The following is a 17,258-nucleotide window of genomic DNA, read 5'->3' on the forward strand; positions in this document are numbered from 1 at the left end:
ACAGGGACCCTGAGAGATTAAGTTTCTTGTCCAAGATTGTACAGTTAATCCATGATGGATTCAAACCCAGGTTATGTGGCTCCCTAGCTCACTGTCACCACTGAAGTAGACTGCTCCCATTCAGTAAGTGGCTATGATTGCTACCATGAACAGTAATAATCAATCACTCCAACAAGGCTGATGATGTGATGGCTTTTTTTTTTTTAAAGATTTTATTTATTTATTTGACAGACAGAGATCACAAGTAGGTGGAAAGGCAGGCAGAGAGAGAGGAGGAAGCAGCTTCCTGCTGAGCAGAGAGCCTGATGTGGGGCTCGATCCCAGGACCCTGGGATCATGACCTGAGCCAAAGGGAGAGGCTTTAACCCACTGAGCCACCCAGGCACCCCACGTGATGGCTTTCTTATCCCTGATCACTGGCCTTGCCCCATCTTCCAACTACTCCAAATCTGCTTTCTGAAAAGTAATCTACAGATGGATGAGAGGTAAAGTAGCCATGGTAGGGCCTTGTACTTCCAAACAGAGTTGCTTAGGTTGGACTCAAAGGTGGCTTATTCCATCGTTATCTTGTTCAATATAATAAGCTTCAGAGCCAGGTTGTTTGGTACAGTAGAAGCTAGGTCAACGCGTACTTTATTACCTGGCTATCTCTGTTCCAGCCATTTGCCAGTATAACTTGGACCCTGTGGCTGATAAGAATTGTGAGCGTAGGAGTGAAGAAATGTGGGGACTCCAGGCCTAACTCTGTCATTAACTATGTATAATTGCAGGTCAGTTTCCTCCCCTCTTTGAACCTCATCTTCGCATCTACAAAATTGCTAGGTGTGCTGGGGGGGGGTGCGGGTGATTGACTAGAGTGGTATTTCCCAAAGTCTTTTCCAGCAGGTATTTTTCAGAAGTTTAAAGAAAGGAGATAACACCCCCACCCCCCACCTGGGTCTATTAATTTTGGGAACACAGGGTAGGACAAAGTTAAACAAAAGTAAATTTACTGCAAGACTTCTTGGAAACTTCAGTTTGCTCCTTCCAAAGAGACCAGAATTCTTAAATTTACTTGACACAGGAACTCTTTCTGGGTGCACTGTCTCATGGGCGGGGGGATTGTTTTGTGGAATGGAATTTGAGAAAAGTTAAATTAGGGGATCCACAGGATCCCTTTCAACTGGAGAAGTTTTAATTCAAAACTCATTATTTTGACTTAGCGCTCTGTGAGATGCGAAACTACATCCTGAATCATGAAAGCAAAAAGCAATTATAGCCGGTAAAGTTTAGATGCAGTTCTACTGTAATTTGTAGAATTCCAGTTGAAATGAGAGTTCATGAAAATGAGAGTTCATGAGTGGAATGGATGGTAATGATCCAATAAACAGAACATTCATGAACTTGGACCATGCTGGGCAACAGAGGGAGCTATATTGAAAACTGACCCTGCTCTGAGTTTCCTTTATGGAAATTCTAGGATGCACGGATTACCCATTCTGTACTACCAGAGTCTGCATGCCTAGGGCCTGGCATTTAAGTGGCTTCTAGAAACAGCTGACAGCATTATCACTTTTGCAGCCAGAAGGAAAGAAGGGAGTTCAGATAAGATTCAGAGAGGCTTCGCACTATAGGCAGAGCTTTCAAGAAGGGGCAGGACAAGCAGGGGCATCTACTTCAGAGGTAATGGCTTATCTTCCCAAATGAAGTCTTACTTTTGTTGTCTGTCCCCACTTGATTTCCCCCTAGCTTTCCTAGGTTTACCATTGTGGGTAGCTGCTGGGCTGGTGACCTTGATCCCAGGGCCCTGCCTGCTGGTTCGCATCCCCACACAGGGAGTCAGCTTCCCAGCCAGACATCCAGCCCCTACACTAGCCTCTTGGATATCCTCTGTGGTGACATGCCTCCATCCCAGCCTCTGGGCAGGGCTTCCATACCAGGCCCAAAGACATCCAGAGTGTGGTCAGCACCTATCTACCTAAAAGCAATTCACTCAGCACAGCCTGGAGTCCGGGGACAGGGGCTCTTTGTCCTGCCGGCCACTGCCTTGCCTTATGCCCCTGAGCTGCTCACTTCCTACCTCTGAGTCAGGTTCTCCTTCACAGACTAAAAGCCTGTGATCGCCAAACCCTAGGGGCTGTCCCCCAGTTTCGGCATTCTACAAAGTACAACTGTTCCCCTCACAGGCCATCCGGCGGGGGTCTGGAGCCAGTCAATTTTCAGTTTGTTTGATATTACCTCCACTTTCTGAGTTGTTTTTCTATCAGCAAAAATGGAGTTAATAATTTCTACCTTTATGTAGGAATGTACGTTCCTAGCTTTAAATGAAGGCTGGGGACACAATGGAAAGAACATGAATCTTGAGTCAGACAGGCTTGAGTTTGAATGCTGGCACTGCCGTTGGCAAGGCAAGGCACTTCCTCTCTCTATATGCCTCAGTTTCCCCATCTGTCAAACAGGCAGACAGCACCTGGCTGGAAGAACTATGCAGGTGAAGCAGACCATGCATCACGCCTGCACATAGCAGATGAGCAGCAATTGGCAAATCTTACTGTTATTGTGGTTGTAATTTATTCTAGAAATAAGTGCCTGATTAAAAGCTGATACTGCCCCCGTTTCCACCACTGTGTTCACACTCTCTAGATCTTTGACACTGGGGGTCCTCCTCTAATCAGTGATGGGGCTTCTGCGGCTGAAAACTCCGGAGGGCTCCCTCTGTACTCTCTCCCAGAAAGAGTACAGTGGCCACACCAAATTCCTTTTAGGCTGGAGTGCATGGTCCATGCTGCATTCCCTGTTGAAATGTGTGTCCTCAAATACGCAGTACCCTACTTAGCCTCTCTCCTGGGATCCTAATTCTAGTTCATGCTTTGTAGCGGATATAAAGCCATCCTTTCTTTCGGGGATTTGAATCTCAAATCTGCCCATGAGCTCACCTGTCATCACCTTTGTCCCCATGTGCTGCTGCACAGCTCTGCCTATTGAGAAGAGCTGTGACACTGAAAGGGACCAAGACCCCTGAGTCTCAGGGTTGGATGAGAATGAATGTTACTTAGCTGAAGCTCTCTCCTGGTGCTTGAACTTTCTCTACCCCACCCTCTGCTGAGAGTACATCCAGCTTATTCTTACTTACCTCTAACGACAGGGAACTCACTAAATGCAAAGGTGGGTCATTTCATCATCCACCCAGTGGTCAGTCAGCTGCCTGGCTCGCATGAAAAAAGGTGACTCAACAGCAACAGAAAAGCTTCTCATGGGTAAGCAAACTATGAGTCGTAGTTCTAAAGAACAGTACTGTTTTCTTGTCCACCCCTCTCCCCAACTCTGAACTTTGTGGCCACGAAAAAATGGAGATAGGACGTTTTCTTTTGGAATAACAAATCTCTGTTAATGTGTCTCTTTTATTCACTCACCCGCTAGACATTCCTGAAAGGAATCTACTTTAGATGCCCACAGAGAATGCGTTTTCAATTCTGAACATAATTAGGTAACTTCCAGAAGAAGGAGAGCATTTATGGGCATAGATAAATCATATCCTTGGCCGAAGACCCTCTTCTACTTTCCAGCAGGGAACCCAGAGCAATTTCAGGACACGACTCAAGGGGTAACATTGTTTTCCTTGTGTAGTCTCAGAAACCAAGGCAGAGAAACGAAGGTCACCCAACAAATCAAGGGCAAAAGCATGCACTAAATCCCAGGAATCTGAGACCTCCCAGCATAGTAATTGATCCTCTAAGATAAATGTTTGTCTTGCTAACCAGGAAAATTTACTGTGGTCCTTATAGAGGGATTCTTGAGGCTGAAAATTATAAACAGGGAAACAGGGCCTGGTAATGAGTTGAGTGATTAATTGGCAAAGAAAGCTTTCAAGGAGGGAAAGGATCAATGAGCTGAAGAAAAATTAAACACCCTTCAGGAAGTTTTCCCACTCCCTTACATTGTTTTAATTCTTCATGCTCAGTCTCTTCATTAAACATTCTTTGAAGTGGGTTTTTATTTTGTTTCTGAGATTTTGCTTTTTCAGTTAGTTTTCTGGCAAGGTTATTTGATCACATCTCCAACTTAGATGATTTCTTCGGCTGAATTTATCTTGACCTTTGGCCAGTGAAGCAGAACAGGCTCTTGCTTATCTGAAGTAAATGGGACCAAGAGGCTATGGAATAATCAAAAATGTAATCAGCAATGGCTAAGATATAGCACGCTCTGTTTCCGTGCCGATGAAAGGGGCACTGTGAGAATTAGCGTCGAGGTCACAGGACACAGGTGGTGTGACAGCCTGACCTGAGGAGGGGACTGACTCACAGAAACTTCCTTCCCTTGAGGTGGCTTGTCAGCAACAGTGGGCTTTGGACCAAGATGTGGGTCACCTTCCCAGCTGTCCCTGTGCTGGCTGTGTGACTACAACAACCTGGGCAACCTTTCTGAGCCTTGGTTTTCTCAGTCAGCCCTTGTGAATGCAGCATGCTACATGGGACTAGGGCAGGGGACTGCTGTGTTAATTACTGTTTCCTTTGTGCCTCGTAGGCAACTGGCACTCAGTCCACATCTGTCAAATGAATCAGTGGATCAAGTGTACCATCACCAGTGCTGCAGGATCATTGTGGAGGTTACGTGAGAGCCTGTCAATAAAAGCCTAGGGTGGGGTGCCTGGGTGGCTCAGTGGGTTAAAGCCTCTGCCTTCGGCTCAGGTCATGATCCCAGGGTGCTGGGATCGAGCCCCGCATCGGGCTCTCTGCTCAGCAGGGAGCCTGCTTCACTTCCTCTCTCTGCCTGCCTCTCTGCCTACCTGTGATCTCTGTCTGTCAAATAAATAAATAAGATCTTTAAAAAATAAATAAATAAATAAATAAAAAATAAAAGCCTAGGGCATCTTCAGGGTGTCTGGCTGGCTCAGTCAGTAGGACATGAGACTTGTGATCTCAGGGTTATGAGTTTGAGCCCCATGCTGGGTACAAAGATTATGTCTAAAAAAAATATAAAAAAAAAAAAAAAGCCTAGGACATTTTAGATGCTCACTAAACTCTTACATTGCCAGACTCTGTCAGTGTCAGGCTGGGAAGGAGTCTGGGTTTTGAATTATAGAGCCCTCTTGTCCTGCAGATGAAAAAATGGAGACTCAGATATATAGATCTGTTTGGTTGCTCATTCATGGAACATAAACCCCCAAGGTGCCTCTACATGTTAGGCACTCTATTGGGGGATGTATTAAGACAGAAAAAAAAATGTCTATACTTACAAAGTTTACATTCTAGTGGGGGCAGATAATAAAGGAGAGGACAAATACATGAACAAGGATAAATTTACATGCTAACAAAGTGCTATGAGAGTAACAAAGCAGGTAATATGATGGACAGGGTCTGGCAGTGGTGGTTGGGGGCTATGTTAGAGGAGGGGATCAACCAGGGCCCCTCTGACAAGGTAATGGAGGAACAGAGATCTGAATGACTGGAAGGACAGAGTCATACTAAATTTATAAGCAAGTGTTCTGGAACACTGCTTTTTCCTTGGTTTATTTTGGTGTTTGTTCCCATAGGTCTTTTTTCAAGGTTGGGGGCGTGGTTTTTATTTTGATATAATTTCAAACTTACAGAAAAGTTCCAAAAAAGTACAAGGAACTCTCATCTTCTAGATGCACCATTGTTTATGTTTGCCCCACTCTCTCTCCCTTCTCCTCCTCTGTATAAATATATAATATATACACATACTTTTACACATACACACATACTTTTTCAGAAATGTTTGAGAGTTCATAATGCAAACACACAGCCCTGTAACCCTATACTTCAGGATGTATTTCCTAAAATAACGAACATTCTCTTACATAACCACCATCTGTATTTAAATTTCATTGGTTGCTCCAACAATAACTTTTTGAAATTACATACATTTTTCCAGGTCCAGGATCACATACTGCATGTAATTCTCATGCCTCTTTAGTCTCCTTTAATCTGGAACAATTCCTTCACTGCTGTCTTTCTTGACCTTGACTTTTCTTAAGAGTGCAGGCCAGTTATTTTGTGGAATGTTCCCCTTGGGTTTCTTGATGATTCTTGAGGAGTAGATTCAGTTAATGCCTTTTTGGCAGAAGTAATGCCATGTCCTCCTCAGTGCATTGTGGTCCATCCCAATATGGGTGATGTTAAGTTTGACTGTTGGGTGAAGGTGGTCTCTGCCAGGTTTCTCCATACCACGTTACTATTTTCCTTCTGTAACCAAGTCATTTGTGGGGAGGAACTTTTAGAATGTAAACATTCTTGTTCCTCAAACTTTCACCCATTAGTTTTAGCATTCACGAATGATTTTCTTACCCATCTTTCTTTCTACCCCTGTTAGTTAACACTCTATTGCAAGGAAGAGTTTTTCCTTCTATCTCACTTATCTATACAATCATCTATTTCTTTACAACACCATGAACGCATCCATTTTTATTTTATTCAATAGGTTATAATCCACTGCTATCAGATTCTTCTCAGATTTGGCCAGTGAGAGCCCTTTGCAACTGACCCCTCTGTCTTTCTGACATGTTGCATCACCCTCAAGAATTGCCTTGCTTTCTGGCACAAGATATTTCAGGCTCATCTTGCACCTTCCTGGCACTAGGCCTGAAATCAGCCTTTTCTCTAATGAGCCCAGTTCCCTTCGATGTTAAAGGGTATTTAGAATCTGAGATTTAGAATCTAGGCGCCAGGCGGGCTCCTGCTACCAGTGTGTCATTGCTCCTAGGCTCTCTCAGGGGACAGACATAGAAAGCTTCACAAACTTTAATGTGCCTAGGAGTCACTGGGGATAAAGTTTAAAGTACAGATTCTTATTCAGTTGGCTGGGTTATGAACTGGGATGGTATCAGAAATTCTGCTCTTCTAAAGAACTTCCAGGTGATATTGACACAGCTGATCCATAAGCCACATCTTGAGCACCAAAGATGTAGGGCAATGGTTCTCAAACCAAGGCATGCTTTGGAATCACGTGGAGGGTCTGTTAAAATACATATTCCTGTACTCTACTGCCTAAGTTTCTCATTCCCTATGTGGAGATGGAGAATCGGTACTTCTAACAAGTTCCCAGGTGATGCTGCTACTGCTGATCTGGGACACTTTGAGAAACACTAATCTGGACACTGGTTCTCAAATGTGGCTACACATTGGAATTTCTGGGTTGTTCTGTTTTGTTTTTGTTCTTTTGTTTCTTAAATACTGGCCTTAAGGCCCCAGAGATTATGACTTAATTGGTGTAAGATGTGGCTTGGGCACTGAGAATGTTATAAGTGGTTATAAGTGGTTCTGTTGCTTAGCAAAAGTTCAGAAGATTGTTCTAGAACAGGTAGGGGTAAATACAAAGGCCTTTAAGAAGGATTAACCTTGACATTTTCGAGGGACATCAAGGAGGCTGGTGTGGCTGAGCAGAAGGAGGTAAGGTCAGAGAGGTAGGCAGGGATGGGTTCAGGAAGGAATGAGATGGGTCAGACTGCAGAGGTTTCTGTGGTGAGATGGGAAGCCACTGGAGGCTTTAAGGAAGGATGATATGACCTGAATGCTTTAATTATGACCTTCATCCAACAGTCTTGTGGCCAGCTCTCCTGCTGGGCCCTTCTACCCAAATCAGTTTGGCTTGTGACAAATAAAATATGAAATGGTTTCAGAGCCTTCTCTACATGCTCCCCACACACATTTTAAGTATTGCCCATGAATTGTGTTTAGAATTACTGTCCAAGGTTTTGAAATCCTTGAAAGGTAAGTTCAGGCACGATAATAAAGTATTATGTCACTGGAGAAGGACCTGGCAGATAGGGGATGTCTCTATGGATAAAGACATCTAGGAGTGCTTTGCTTCAAGAAAACCAATGAGTATTGCACAACAATGTGAATATACCTAACACTACTGCTTAAAAATGATTAAGATGGTAAATTTTATGTTATGTGTTTTTTACCACAATTAAAAAAATGATATTCATCATATATGTGAAAGACAAATCTGCAAAGTACCAAATTCTTCAATTTGTTAAATTTTTACTTGTTCTTCAGGTTACCATAGGGATTTCACTACTACATGGAAAACTATCACATACCATTAAGAATAATAAAGCAGATATACCACATCTTCTTTATCCATTCATCTGTTGATGGACATCTAGGTTCTTTCCATAGTTTGGCTATTGTAGACATTGCTGCTATAAACATTTGGGTGCACGTGCCCCTTCGGATCACTACGTTTGTATCTTTAGGGTAAATACCCAGTAGTGCAATTGCTGGGTCATAGGGTAGTTCTACTTTCAACATTTTGAGGAACCTCCCTGCTGTTTTCCAGAGTGGTTGCACCAGCTTGCATTCCCACCAACAGTGTAGGAGGGTTCCCCTTTCTCCACATCCTCGCCAGCATCTGTCATTTCCTGACTTGTTAATTTTAGCCATTCTGACTGGTGTGAGGTGATATCTCATTGTGGTTTTGATTTGTATTTCCCTGATGCCGAATGATATGGAGCACTTTTTCATGTGTCTGTTGGCCATCTGGAGGTCTTCTTTGCAGAAATGTCTGTTCATGTCCTCTGCCTATTTCTTGATTGGGTTATTTGTTTTTTGGGTGTTGAGTTTGCTAAGTTCTTTATAGATTTTGGACACTAGCCCTTTATCAGATATGTCGTTTGCAAATATCTTCTCCCATTCTGTCAGTTGTCTTTTGGTTTTGTTAACGGTTTCCTTTGCTGTGCAAAAGCTTTTGATCTTGATGAAATCCCAGTAGTTCATTTTTGTCCTTGCTTCCCTTGCCTTTGGCGATGTTCCTAGGAAGATGTTGCTGCGGCTGAGGTCGAAGAGGTTGCTACATGTGTTCTCCTCAAGGATTTTGAAGAAGATGTGGTATATATACATAATGGAATAATATGCAGCCATCAAAAGAAATGAAATCTTGCCATTTGCGACGATGTGGATGGAACTAGAGGGTATCATGCTTAGCGAAGTAAGTCAATCGGAGAAAGACAACTATCATATGATCTCCCTGATATGAGGAAGTGGAGATGCAACATGGGGGGTTAAGGGGGTAGGAGAAGAATAAATGAAACAAGATGGGATTGGGAGGGAGACAAACCATAAGTAACTCGTAGTCTCACAAAACAAACTGAGGGTTGCTGGGGGGAGGGGTTTGGGAGAGGGGGGTGGGGTTATGGACATTGGGGAGGGTATGTGCTGGGGTGAGTGCTGTGAAGTGTGTAAACCTGGCGATTCACAGACCTGTACCCCTGGGGATAAAAATATATTATATGTTTATAAAAAATAAAAATAAAAAATAAATTAAAAAAACAAAACAAAACAAAACAAAAAAGAGTACAAACTTTGGCCTTGCCCAATTCAAGTCCCACCACTTACTAGCCCTGAGACTTTCGACAGGTCATTTCACTATGTAAGCCTTAGTTTCCTTAATTTTAAAATAGGGATTAAAGATGTGTATGCCCCAAAGAGAGTAATAAAAATTAAATCAGAAAAAAATAATAATAAAGTAGAATTTAAGCCAATAATGAGAAAAAGAGAAAAGAAAATGTATAGAGCCATGAACTTGGTAAAGGGACAAAGTTGGGAAAAACTACTCACTTTAACACAAAGATTCTTTTTTTTTTTTTTTTTAAAGATTTTTATTTATTTATTTGACAGAGATACAGTGAGCCACAAAGATTCTTGATGTGAGGGTTTTTGCGTCAGGTTGACCTAAGTACTAGTGTCCCTCTAGGGCACTAAAAACATGATTCACTTGACACATAGCATTGCAGAAACATAACTAGCCTGTAGAGAGAGGATGGCGAGGGGCCTTCTGAGATGTCAAGTCCAACAAAGTGATAATAACTTTGAGATTTTGCTTATCTGTTCTATCCCCTCAAGGCCATGGCACAATATGAGTGTGCTTGGATTGGACAGGATTCCTGTGACACAATTCACATTCTATTTTCATTCTGGCAGTTGGTAACCTTTCTTCTAGGAAATGGAAAAAAAACCTGTTGGTGATACTCTGTTGTCCTGAGCATGTGAGGGCAGCATAGCTGCCCAGGGCAAACTGAGCAGAGGCAGGTGTGGCCCCTGGGTAATTTTTAGCAACACTCCCAGGCCTGAGATTTGATGGTGGCCTGCAGCTAACCTTGTCAACCTGCCATGAAGATGACCTGCCCTTTCCCTCCATCATTTGAGCCCTGGGTTTTTCCTGGGCAGGAGCTGACAGTGATGTCATCATCTCGTGATATTTTTGGGTGACCTTGCTCACCAAACTGGTTCCACGCATTTCTCTTATATCCTAATGTTGAACTGTGAAAAACACTCCTGAGAACCAAGGATAGGGTGGGTCAAGACTCTGTAAAAGTGAAGTCCTCTGGCCTTCTCGCCTGATTTCCAAACACTAATCATGATCAGCTTTTATCTGACCCAGTTTCTAACAATCCTCAGCCTGGAAAAGCCAATAAAGGAAAAACAATGTGAGAAGAGATCACTGAGATTAGTTTTTAAATGTAGTGGACTCAGCAAGGTAGAAACTATGGACTCATAAAAACGACTTTGATCCTTGTTATAAAGACAGATAAGTATTTACAAGTAGTCTTTTTGCACTATGGACCAACCACAGAGGCCTGAAAGGCAGGAGGAGAAAGGAAGCACATTATATGGAGACACTGGTTTAATGAAAGGAAACAATGATATACTGAACTCCTACTGTATGCCAGGCCCTGAGCTGGGATGTCTGTTAAGCTGCAGCCCCTCTTTGGGAAGTGGGTACTGCCGTGATCCTCATGTCATGGAGGAAGAAAGAGGATCAGAGAGGCTGAGTCTTGTTATTCAACTAGTAAGTAGTGGTGCTGGAATGAGAACACAAAGTTTCTTGACTCCAAATCTGTATTCTTTACCTAGCACACACAATGACTGGCTTTCAGATACTGTTACCAAGAATTTATCAAGACTCCACACTTGGGCTCTTTTCATCAGTAACAGAATTATCCCAGGCCTTCCTCCACAACGCAAGGTTTGAACTGGAAGGACACGGTACAGGTGAAGACACTGAGGCTTCGAGCAGGTAAAAGAATCTGCTCTGCGGAGGGGCAGCATCTGGCCTCAAACCCTGACCAAAGCGCCCTCCAGCCACCAGTCAACTACACGCAAAGGACAGAGAGCTGACAACAGCCATCTCATCTAGAATGTGGCCTTGTCGACAACCTCATTTTAGCTTGACAGGATGTGGGCACAATCAGAATGGCATTTCACCTTACAACTTGCTCCCCGGGGCCTAAACAGCATGTTGTTTTCTTTCCTTCGTTGGAATTCCACAAACTGTTTAGACTTAAGAAAATAAATGACACAGATTTTGCTGGCCAATATTAATACACACTGCAAACCAAGAAGAGTTGTAGTTGAAAAGCATAGAGCGCAGTGCCACCTGGTGTTGACAATCAAGATAGGTAAGTTTCGGTGCCCCGGCTCCTTTGGAAGCTGCTCGACTACAAGCCCCTCAGGGGTAAAACTCTCCCCTGCATTTCCCTTTGGGTGAGGAATGGAGACTCGTAAGGCTGAAAATTAGCAGAACAGGAGATGAGAGCCAAGTCTTATTTTTGATTTCCAACTCTGTCTTTTCCACTGGTCCCGACCGAAGGGGAGAGAGCACCATTATTTTGCCCTTGGTGAACATGGCCTACCGGCTCCTACAGGGACTAAATGGCAGCTGGCCCTCAGCAGGAAGACCTCTTCCTTTGAAAAGGAGAATGACCTTGCTGGCAGTGATGACTCCCACAAGAACATGCCTCTTGCAAAGATCTCCTTCATCCCTCTCCAGAAGAGAAGAAGAAAAACACAAGCGCCAGCCCCAGTTCCTACACTTCAGGGATGTGGAGAGCCCAGCATGCTCTTAAGTCACCACCCTCTGTAGCTGGGCACAAACAGTAGTTGCTTCATTCTCCTCTGCCAGCTCACAGGAGGAAAGACAAGGCTTGCAGAAGGTTGCTGCTTCAGACACAGGCAGCCTTCTGAACCAAGATGAGTGGAAAACCATCCCAAGAAACACATTTTGGATAAGAAAAAAAAAAAAAAAGGGATGTGACATAGCACGCAAGCAGAAGTTAGGGGACCCCGTACTGCTGCACAAGTTAAACCTTGGGTAACTCCAAGGACTACAGTGTGAGCAGTGCTTGCCAGAGTGAGTCACACAGTGGCGTAAGTTGAGGTTCTAGAACTAGATTAGCTTGGACTTGCTTGTGGTGGTAGGCAGGTCTTTTTCAGTCTTGGCCTCTTCCTCCCCATGTGTACAACGAAGGTGCTGAATTACACCTGGACCACTGAGGTCGCTGGGATCTGGTTCCTCTCTGACCTCATCTCCTCGGCTCACTCTCCTCCCACCTACTGGCCTCCTTGCTGACCCTCTGCTCTTGCCTCAGAGCTTCTGCATGGGTTCCAGTTGCCTGGACCAATGCTGTTTTGCCAATTCCCAACGGGGCCAGCTCCCTCCAGCTCTGCAGATGTCTGCTCAAATGTTACCTGGTTGGACAACCTTTCTCTGAGCCTCCCTGATATTCTGCCTTCTTCCCTGCTACTGTCATGCTCCTTTTCCTTACCATCCATGTCTTTCATAGCACTTAGCATTGTGTACTCATTTTGTTTTTTTGGTCCTCTATTGACAGAGCCCAGCAGTTAGTAGACTTTGATAACCATTTTTAATTGATTGAATTAAATTATTTCACATTCACGATCCTCCTGCAAACTATCTAGGGAGAAAAAGAGTGGGGATAGTTGGACTAAGATGAATGAGTGACCTTAGAAAACGGAACCTTAGAAAACGGCCTAGAAAACCTAGGCCATTTATATAAATGCTTTCCAGTCCTTACAGCTTACCCTCGGGCATATATAATTTGCCTAGCTGGTACATGGCACAGCTAGCATTTAAAGCCAGGTTTATGATTCCACCACACTTCCAGACTCTCTGGTCAGTTTTCCAACCCACCAAGGGCAACTCTGTGGAGATGCTGTCAACATCCAGAGCCCAGATCCCCACAGGCTTGTACGTGGGTGGGATGGGATCCAAGAAAAGAATTCCTCTGGAGTAATCAATATCAGGAACTGCAGTGGGGCATGTTGCTTCCACATCCAGCAAGCTTCTAGAAGCAGCCAAGAAAATAAGAATCTACATGCTCTGGGTATTAAAAGTGAACAATGGATCTAAAAGGAATTTAAAACACTTGGCCTTGGCTTCCTCATTTCTTGGTGTTAGTTATCCATGTAAATTGATAACTAGTTTGGTTTCTGTAGTTGGCACATACTGTTATTATCAGGTAAATGGTAATGGAGACAAGATGACTGGGGCAAAGAAGTGGGAAGCATTGTCCAGTTATATGGAGGACATCACAATATCTGGAAAAGAGTGTGCCAAGTTCACCTTGGAAGTGTTATTTGCCATGAACAGATAAAGAAATTGTGGTGTATATGTATATGTGTATATGTGTGTGTGTATTAATCAGCCATAAATGGAAATCCTTTCATTTGAAACATGGGTAGACCTTGAGAGAGTTACACTAAGTGAAATAAGCCAAAGACAAATACTACATGGTACCACTTATATGTGGAACCTAAAAGAAAGAAATCAAACCTTTAGAGATTAGAAAAATGGTTGTCAGGGCCTGGGCTGGGGAAATAGGGAGAGGCTGGTAAGGGTACAAACTTTCAGCTATAAGTAAGGTGAGTAAGGTCTGAGGATCTAATGTAATACATGGTAACTAGAATTGATGACCCTATATTGTATAACTGCAACGTGCTCAGAGAGAACTTAAATGTCCTCACCACCAACAAAAAACAACAAAACCCCCCAAACAAACAAACAAAAAAACCCAAACAAATAAATGAAACAAAAAAACTGTGAGGTGATGGATGTGTCACTTAACTACATGGTGACAATCCTTTCACAATGTATACATCTATCAAATCCCACAAGCACATTTTATGAGTCTTGTAATTTTTTCAATAATACCTCCACAAAGCTGGAGAGAAAATAGTACCATTTGTTCCTTCCACCCAGAGTGTTGTCACTGGTTTTCCTGTGATTCAATGACTCATTCAGCATTTACGGAAGACAAACTCTTGGCCAGGTCCCATGCCAGGGGTTGTGGGTACACTGTCCCTGCTCTAAAGCAGCCACCTGTCTTGTGGGGCCGTGTACTTCACTCACATCCTACAAGTAACCCACCTGCTTCAGAGCTCCAAGGACCCCAGTACCTCCACTCAGCATAATACCCTCCTGTGTGGCAGTTCCCACCACACCTAACTCCCAGAGGAGACTCCAGCTATCATCAGGCCCGGTCATGGAATAAGTCTAAGCGCCACCCACGCTGGAACCAGGACCTCCTACTAGATTCCAGAGCAATGGCTTCAAATCAGGGTGTCCACTCTAGGGTGTGTTCCAAGAAATTTTACCAGTTATCAAGTAAATTAAAGGAGTCTTTTGTCCATAAATTAGGAGACTATAAGTCACCTCTATCTAACAGACATTTTTTGTCCTCGGCTCCCATCCACCCTTTCCTCAGGTTCCCTTTAGAGAACTACCCCCTTTACACACAGGCCATAGGGCTCAGGTAGGGCTAATCTTGCTTATTTCCAGTATGGGGGTGTGGCTTAGGCCTGCCAGAGCCCTACATGCTTATGACCATGATGACTGGCTGTGGACCTGCACATGAACTGAGAGTGAGACCACTGCTATTGGCTGGTAGGTTGTAAGCCTGATCTGCTACAGGGTAGCGCTTGTCCATATAGTTCATTGGAACTGAGTGGCAGAAACACCACCTGAGCCTCTTGATTCTGCCAGAATGACTCCTGAAATTTCCAGTTCCTTTCCTGGTTCAACACAGGTGAGCATTGCTCCCCGGCTGACAAACACTCCCAATGGAACATTCCTCTCCTGACTATAGGCTAAATGCATTGTGGGTAATAGGTATTTTTGTAATAAAAGGGTGTATGAAACCAGTTTGTCCCTTGGGGTACAGGAAGAGTTTATGCAGATCTTTAAAAAAATCACTATTTGAAATGTATGAAAATTGTCCACTTGTAGCTAATGATTTTAATCTAACTCCAGATACTTGAGTTACTTGGGTTTCAATTTGGGCACATTTCATCTCAAAGATAAATGCATGGTCCTATATTTTGTCTGTCCATCTTCCTTTGTAGGAAGCAATGACAATTCATAACAATCTCCTTCAGGAAACCACCAAGACAGGGATCTAGGTATGGCATCTGCTGGAGAGGCTTCCAAAGGAGAGATGGTCAGAAGGCTCCTCTTGAGCTATGTGACACCATGTTGCAGAAACCTCGTCACCAGCTCTAATGACCACAGGATGTCCAGCTGGCTGGAGCTCAGAGTGCTGTGCAGACTGGGAGTCCAAGGCATGGCTCCAGGGTGCCCTCATATTGTGTAAGCCCTCAGAGGGCAGCACTGTGCCGCCCTGTAGAAGCCTTGATGAGGGCTGTGTCAGGATGATGCTTGAGCTGTCCCTGTTGCAGAATGAGTGCTGACATCAACCCTCCGGGTAGGTAGCAAGAACCACGAAAGGGCTCCCCAAACCCACACTGCCTCCTTTTCCTGTCTGGTAACATGCAAGCAGTTATCCTGCAGCTGATCTTTTATGGCCCCTCTCCCTGTATCTTAGCAGCCAGGAGGTGGGTGGATGTTTGGTATGTTGCAGCTGAGTCTTACTGGCACATGACGGCAGCAGTGTGATTTTAAAGGCCCACGGTTTCTAGAAACCTTGGTATGTGAACAACACCCCTCACTGCCAAAAGTTCTAGTATAATCTATCACTTCTAGGAAAAGAGGAGAAAGATGATCAAGAACAGAGTAGAAGTATCCAGGGTCTAATCATGGATATCAGAAGCCACTAAAATAAACACAGCCCTGGAAAGAACTAGAGGGTGTGGCTGAGCAAGAGGACCAGATGACCAGTCATGTCATGGCTGTGGTGGGCATTAGGTGCAACACTACCCAGAGCCAGGGGTGTCCACAGCATGCTTGATAAGAGCCCAGCAGATTCACATCTACTGCCCCATGCTAGCTGTGGGACCACAGGCAAGCAACAGGAGCTCTTTAAGTTTCAGTGTCTTGTAACATTCTGTAGGAGAGTTGTCATAAAGACTAAATAGGGATACACACACAAACCACTTTTGCCAGGTACACTTTGTTCAATACATTATGGTAATCATCCTAGATCATCAACACCATCATCATCTAGGCAAGAGTTCTACTAGGAAAGGGTGATCCAAAGGATCGGCCATTTGCTACCACCGGAAGCATAGGTCCCATTTTTCCCATACTGAACAGGCTAATGTAAACAGGTTACCCTCTGGAATACTGAAGCCCAAGGACAAATTGTGGGGGTAAGCAGAAGCAAAGGAAGGTTCTCTCTTGTCTATTCACGTAAGATAAAACCTGCCAGCTTGCCCACACTTGTCTTTCCCCTTTCCATTAACTTGCAGGGACAAGTACAATAAACAATGAAAATAAAATCTTTTTACACAATGTTTACCGAAAGTGTCCTTCCTGCACATGGCTTAAAATATTGTGCATATTAGCATACTGTGCTGGATAATGGATTAACAAATACACATTCAGCATATTTACAGGCAAGCCATCCACGTATCAGATTTTCTACAGTTCAAAATGGTACAACCTACTAAGTAGAGGATGTCAAGTTCTAAGTCCTGCATAAATAAAGTTTTAGAGACTGCAAAACATACATACTTTCCTCTTTCCCTTTCAAGCATGAAGTGCTGACTGACTGAAGCTAGAAATAAAAAGAGCTTTGTTTTATTGTGCAACTCAGATATATTGTTGTAGACCTGTCACCAATAATGGCCTGTGATCCAAGAGGGGAAAAATGTTCTGTGAGTCTTAAAATATGGGCAGCATTGGTAGAGAGGACCAAGCTGAACCACACTGGTGTATAACTACCAGAGCCTGACCTTAGAGATCAGTCAGACTGAGCAGAAGTAACAGAAATCATGCTTCGCAGCTCATGGCCACATTAACATTTACAAGGCATGATACCTCCCCCACAGCCACCCTCCCACTCAACCTGTGCTTTGGGCGCTCTTCTCTGTGCTCTTATGACATCCTATATATGCATTATTACATCAGCACTTATCTCCCTGTCCTCTAATTCTTGGTTTAAAGAACTGCCTATCCAGAAGACTCAAGGAAGGACACATATTGGCAAAACTGTAGTTTTCAGTACTCCACTTGGTGCCTCAAACCTAGTGCATGCACAGATAAATGTGTACAAATAAAGT

Source organism: Lontra canadensis, unplaced genomic scaffold (genome assembly GCF_010015895.1).
Source record: "Lontra canadensis isolate GAN:19392208 unplaced genomic scaffold, GSC_riverotter_1.0 scaffold229, whole genome shotgun sequence".
Lineage (NCBI taxonomy): Eukaryota > Metazoa > Chordata > Mammalia > Carnivora > Mustelidae > Lontra > Lontra canadensis.